Source organism: Oncorhynchus keta, unplaced genomic scaffold, assembly GCF_023373465.1.
Source record: "Oncorhynchus keta strain PuntledgeMale-10-30-2019 unplaced genomic scaffold, Oket_V2 Un_contig_25308_pilon_pilon, whole genome shotgun sequence".
Lineage (NCBI taxonomy): Eukaryota > Metazoa > Chordata > Actinopteri > Salmoniformes > Salmonidae > Oncorhynchus > Oncorhynchus keta.
In genome coordinates, this window is record NW_026284374.1 from 2,549 (window position 1) to 9,203 (window position 6,655).

General features: G+C 37.6%; 1 long non-coding RNA gene across 3 annotated transcripts; it reads left to right on the forward strand.

Annotated features, from left to right (window-relative positions):
- The first annotated feature begins 2,744 nt into the window (after nt 1-2,744).
- LOC127922330 (uncharacterized) lies at nt 2,745-6,022 on the forward strand. 3 transcript variants are annotated; one of them, XR_008111004.1, is made up of 4 exons: nt 2,747-3,231; nt 3,343-3,378; nt 3,934-4,600; nt 5,809-6,022. It is a non-coding gene; the product is annotated as an uncharacterized LOC127922330 (long non-coding RNA). The 3 variants fall into 3 exon arrangements; XR_008111005.1 differs by lacking the exons at nt 3,934-4,600; nt 5,809-6,022 and adding an exon at nt 5,135-5,355 and having other exon boundaries at nt 2,745-3,231; XR_008111003.1 differs by lacking the exon at nt 5,809-6,022 and having other exon boundaries at nt 2,745-3,231; nt 3,934-4,667.
- Nucleotides 6,023-6,655: the final 633 nt, after the last annotated feature.

A 6,655-nucleotide genomic window follows, 5' to 3' on the forward strand; every position in this document is an offset into this window, starting at 1 on the left:
CCATACAGGTGTTAGACCAGAACCAGAACCAGAACCAAGACAGGACACACTGCACCCATACAGGTGTTAGACCAGAACCAGAACCAGAACCAAGACAGGACACTCTGCAGCCATACAGGTGTTAGACCAGAACCAGAACCAAGACGGGACACACTGCAGCCATACAGGTGTTAGACCAGAACCAAGACGGGACACAGGGCAGCCATACAGGTGTTAGACCAGAACCAGAACCAAGACAGAACACACTGCACCCATACAGGTGTTGGACCAGAACCAAGACAGGACACACTGCACCCATACAGGTGTTGGACCAGAACCAAGACAGAACACACTGCACCCATACAGGTGTTGGACCAGAACCAAGACAGAACACACTGCACCCATACAGGTGTTGGACCAGAACCAAGACAGGACACACTGCACCCATACAGGTGTTAGACCAGAACCAGAACCAAGACAGGACACACTGCACCCATACAGGTGTTAGACCAGAACCAGAACCAAGACACACTGCAGCCATACAGGTGTTAGACCAGAACCAGAACCAGGACATAATGACACAGGGCAGTAAACGGAACTCACTCAACTTTTGTCATCTTTAGTACCCTGAACTCGGTGACTTTAACCAGTCTGTAAGTTCTACGTAGAGAGAGAGAGAGACTGGCAAAGAGAGGGGGAGGATTGAGAAAACAGATGGGGAGAGAGAGAGATGGCGAGAGAGATGATGGAGGAGAATGAGGCGGCGATGATCTGCATTATTTAAACTTGATGAAATATTCACCAAGTCAAGATGGTGGAGAAACAACCACTTAAGTCTCCAGTTTGGTTTAGTTCTCTCTGTGGGAACGCGTGTTATGTTGCACAACTGGCCTCAGCGCTGGGGGCTGCTCTGTAAACAGCAGCTTTAGAAGAAGTGTTAACAGGGAAAAACCTTCCTCCACGCGTTGAGGTGGGGAGGAATTAAATAAAGGAAGAAAGATAAATTGAAATGAAAAAAGTAGAAAGAAGAAAAGTGAAAGAAAAGTAGAATTAGTGGAAAAATGGAATTGAAGTAAGAAAAAATGGAATTAGTAGAAAAATAGAGTGATAAAGAAAGAATGAATTGAAGTAGAAAGAAAGAGTAGTAAGAAGGTGGAGTTGAGTGGTGAGTGGAAAGTGGGTTAAGGTGGAAAGAGAGGAGAGAGGGAGAGGTTGGGAAGGTGGGTTGAGTGGAAGAGGTTGAGGTGGAAAGTGAAGATAGAATTGAGTGCGAGAGTTAGGTTAGTGGAGTTGAGGTGGGTGGGGAGAGGTGGAGAGAGGTGGGTTGAGGTGGAGAGAGGTGGGTTGAGGTGGGAGAGAGGTGGGTTGGAGGTGGAGAGAGTTGGGTTGAGGTGCGTTAAGGTGGAGAGAAGGTGGGTTGAAGGTGGAGAGAGGTGGGTTGAGTTGAGAGAGAGGTGGGTTGAGTTGGAGAGAGGTGGGTTGAGTTGGAGAGAGGTGGGTTGAGAGTTGGAGAGAGGTGGGTTGAGTTGGAGAGAGGTGGGTTGAGTTGGATGAGGTGGGTTGAGTTGGAGAGAGGTGGGTTGAGTTGGAGAGAGGTGGGTTGAGTTGGAGAGAGGTGGGTTGAGTTGGAGAGAGGTGGGGTTGGAGTTGGGTTGAGGTGGGTTAAGGTGGAGGAGAGATGGGTTGAGGTGGAGTTAAGGTGGAGAGAGGTGGGTTAAGGTGGAGAGAGATGGGTTGAGGTGGGGAGAGGTGGGTTGAGGTGGAGAGATGGGTTGAGGTGGGGAGGGGTGGAGAGAGGTGGGTTGAGGTGGAGAGAGTGGGTTGAGGTGGAGAGAGGTGGGTTGAGGTGGAGAGAGGTGGGTTAAGGTAGAGAGAGAGGTGGGTTAAGGTGGAGAGATGGGTTAAGGTGGAGAGGGGTGGGTTAAGGTGGAGAGAGAGGTGGGTTAAGGTGGAGAGAGAGGTGGGTTAAGGTGGAGAGAGAGGTGGGTTAAGGTGGAGAGAGAGGTGGGTTAAGGTGGAGAGAGGTGGGTTGAGGTGGAGAGAGGTGGGTTAAGGTGGAGAGAGGTGGGGGAGAGGTGCGGGAGAGGTGGGTTGAGGTGGGGAGAGGTGGAGAGAGGTGAGGAGAGATGGAGAGAGGTGGGTTAAGGTGGAGAGAGTTGGGGTTGAGGTGGAGAGAGAGGTGGGTTAAGGTGGAGAGAGAGGTGGAGAGAGGAGAGAGGTGGAGAGAGGTGGGTTAAGGTGGGAGAGAGGTGGGTTAAGGTGAGAGAGAGGTGGGTTAAGGTGGAGAGAGGTGGGTTAAGGTGGAGAGAAGGTGGTTAAGGGGTGAAGATGGGGTGAGGTGAGTTAGCTTAAGGTGGAGAGAAGGTGGGGAGAAGGTGGGGGTGAGAGTGAGGTGGGAATTGAGGTGGGGAGAGGTGGGTTGAAGTGGGAGAGGTAGAAGATGGGGAGGTGGTGGAAGATCACAAAGGTGGAAGATACGTTAAAGTGGAAGAGATAGGGTGAGGTGGAGAGAGATGGGGTGAGGTGAAAGTGGGGTGAGGTGGAAGAGGTGGAGTTAAGGTGGAGAGAGGTGGAGAGAGATGGGTTGAGTTGGAGAGAGATGGGTTGGTGGGTTAAGGTGGGAGAGAGGTGGGTTGAGGTGGAGAGAGATGGGTTGAGGTGGAGAGAGGTGGGTTAAAGGTATGTCTAAACCACTCTCTGATAAGAGTGCTGCTCAGTGATGCCAGATGGGAGGTTTTATAATGTGTAAATTGTCCCTTTTAATAACTTTGATCGGTAAATGGATCGACAGGAGGTTTAGTAATATTTAATAACTGATAGGTAGATGGAGGTTTAGTAATATTTAATAACTGATAGGTAGATGGAGGTTTAGTAATATTTAATAACTGATAGGTAGATGGAGGTTTAGTAATATTTAATAACTGATAGGTAGATGGAGGTTTAGTAATATTTAATAACTGATAGGTAGATGGAGGTTTAGTAATATTTAATAACTGATAGGTAGATGGAGGTTTAGTAATATTTAATAACTGATAGGTAGATGGAGGTTTAGTAATATTTAATAACTGATAGGTAGATGGAGGTTTAGTAATATTTAATAACTGATAGGTAGATGGAGGTTTAGTAATATTTAATAACTGATAGGTAGATGGAGGTTTAATAATATTTAATAACTGATAGGTAGATGGAGGTTTAGTAATATTTAATAACTGATAGGTAGATGGAGGTTTAGTAATATTTAATAACTGATAGGTAGATGGAGGTTTAATAATATTTAATAACTGATAGGTAGATGGAGGTTTAGTAATATTTAATAACTGATAGGTAGATGGAGGTTTCTTAGTAATATTTAATAACTGATAGGTAGATGGCGGTTTAGTAATATTTAATAACTGATAGGTAGATGGAGGTTTAGTAATATTTAATAACTGATAGGTAGATGGAGGTTTAGTAATATTTAATAACTGATAGGTAGATGGAGGTTTAATAATATTTAATAACTGATAGGTAGATGGAGGTTTAGTAATATTTAATAACTGATAGGTAGATGGAGGCTTAGTAATATTTAATAATATAGGTAGATAGTTTAGTAATATTTAATAACTGATAGGTAGATGGAGGTTTAGTAATATTTAATAACTGATAGGTAGATGGAGGTTTAGTAATATTTAATAACTGATAGGTAGATGGAGGTTTAGTAATATTTAATAACTGATAGGTAGATGGAGGTTTAGTAATATTTAATAACTGATAGGTAGATGGAGGTTTAGTAATATTTAATAACTGATAGGTAGATGGAGGTTTAGTAATATTTAATAACTGATAGGTAGATGGTAATATTTAAATAACGACAGGAGGTTTAGTAATATTTAATAACTGATAGGTAGATGGAGGTTTAGGTAATATTTAATAACTGATAGGTAGATGGAGGTTTAGTAATATTTTAACTGATAGGTAGATGGAGGTTTAGTAATATTTAATAACTGATAGGTAGATGGAGGTTTAGTAATATTTAATAACTGATAGGTAGATGGAGGTTTAGTAATATTTAATAACTGATAGGTAGATGGAGGTTTAGTAATATTTAATAACTGATAGGTAGATGGAGGTTTAGTAATATTTAATAACTGATAGGTAGATGGAGGTTTAGTAATATTTAATAACTGATAGGTAGATGGAGGTTTAGTAATATTTAATAACTGATAGGTAGATGGAGGTTTAGTAATATTTAATAACTGATAGGTAGATGGAGGTTTAGTAATATTTAATAACTGATAGGTAGATGGAGGTTTAGTAATATTTAATAACTGATAGGTAGATGGAGGTTTAGTAATATTTAATAACTGATAGGTAGATGGAGGTTTAGTAATATTTAATAACTGATAGGTAGATGGAGGTTTAGTAATATTTAATAACTGATAGGTAGATGGAGGTTTAGTAATATTTAATAACTGATAGGTAGATGGATCGACAGGAGGTTTAGTAATATTTAATAACTGATAGGTAGATGGAGGTTTAGTAATATTTAATAACTGATAGGTAGATGGAGGTTTAGTAATATTTAATAACTGATAGGTAGATGGAGGTTTAGTAATATTTAATAACTGATAGGTAGATGGAGGTTTAGTAATATTTAATAACTGATAGGTAGATGGAGGTTTAGTAATATTTAATAACTGATAGGTAGATGGAGGTTTAGTAAATATTTAATAACTGATAGGTAGATGGAGGTTTAGTAATATTTAATAACTGATAGGTAGATGGAGGTTTAGTAATATTTAATAACTGATAGGTAGATGGAGGTTTAGTAATATTTAATAGCTGATAGGTAGATGGAGGTTTAGTAATATTTAATAACTGATAGGTAGATGGAGGTTTAGTAATATTTAATAACTGATAGGTAGATGGAGGTTTAGTAATATTTAATAACTGATAGGTAGATGGAGGTTTAGTAATATTTAATAACTGATAGGTAGATGGAGGTTTAGTAATATTTAATAACTGATAGGTAGATGGAGGTTTAGTAATATTTAATAACTGATAGGTAGATGGAGCGTTTAGTAATATTTAATAACTGATAAGGTAGATGGAGGTTTAGTAATATTTAATAACTGATAGGTAGATGGAGAGTTTAGTAATATTTAATAACTGATAGGTAGATGGAGGTTTAGTAATATTTAATAACTGATAGGTAGATGGAGGTTTAGTAATATTTAATAACTGATAGGTAGATGGAGGTTTAGTAATATTTAATAACTGATAGGTAGATGGAGGTTTAGTAATATTTAATAACTGATAGGTAGATGGAGGTTTAGTAATATTTAATAACTGATAGGTAGATGGAGGTTTAGTAATATTTAATAACTGATAGGTAGATGGAGGTTTAGTATATATTTAATAACTGATAGGTAGATGGAGGTTTAGTAATATTTAATAACTGATAGGTAGATGGAGGTTTAGTAATATTTAATAACTGATAGGTAGATGGAGGTTTAATAATATTTAATAACTGATAGGTAGATGGAGGTTTAGTAATATTTAATAACTGATAGGTAGATAGAGGTTTAGTAATATTTAATAACTGATAGTAGTAGATGGAGGTTTAAGTAATATTTAATAACTGATAGGTAGATGGAGGGTTTAGTAATATTTAATAACTGATAGGTAGATGGATCGACAGGAGGTTAGTGTATTTAATAACTGATAGGTAGATGGAGGTTTAGTAATATTTAATAACTGATAGGTAGATGGAGGTTTAGTAATATTTAATAACTGATAGGTAGAGTGGAGGTTTAGTAATATTTAATAACTGATAGTGGGTAGATGGAGGTTTAGTAATATTTAATAACTGATAGGTAGATGGAGGTTTAGTAATATTTAATAACTGATAGGTAGATGGCGGTTTAGTAATATTTAATAACTGATAGGTAGATGGAGGTTTAGTAATATTTAATAACTGATAGGTAGATGGAGGTTTAGTAATATTTAATAACTGATAGGTAGATGGAGGTTTAGTAATATTTAATAACTGATAGGTAGATGGAGGCTTTAGTAATATTTGATAACTGATAGGTAGATGGAGGTCTTAGTAATATTTAATAACTGATAGGTAGATGGAGGTTTAGTAATATTTAATAACTGATAGGTAGATGGAGGTTTAGTAATATTTAATAACTGATAGGTAGATGGAGGTTTAGTAATATTTAATAACTGATAGGTAGATGGAGGTTTAGTAATATTTAATAACTGATAGGTAGATGGAGGTTTAGTAATATTTAATAACTGATAGGTAGATGGAGGTTTAGTAATATTTAATAACTGATAGGTAGATGGGAAGTTTAGTAATATTTAATAACTGATAGGTAGATGGAGGTTTAGTAATATTTAATAACTGATAGGTAGATGGAGGTTTAGTAATATTTAATAACTGATAGGTAGATGGAGGTTTAGTAATATTTAATAACTGATAGGTAGATGGAGGTTTAGTAATATTTAATAACTGATAGGTAGATGGAGGTTAGTAGTATTTAGACTTAAGAGGTAGGGATAGACACAAGGTTTAATAGCTTTGATATTAACTTAACATTAGTATTAAGTAGTGGTCAGATATTAAATAAACATTTCATATAACCACGAGGAAGAGTGTGTAGAAATATATCACATTTACGGACAGAAA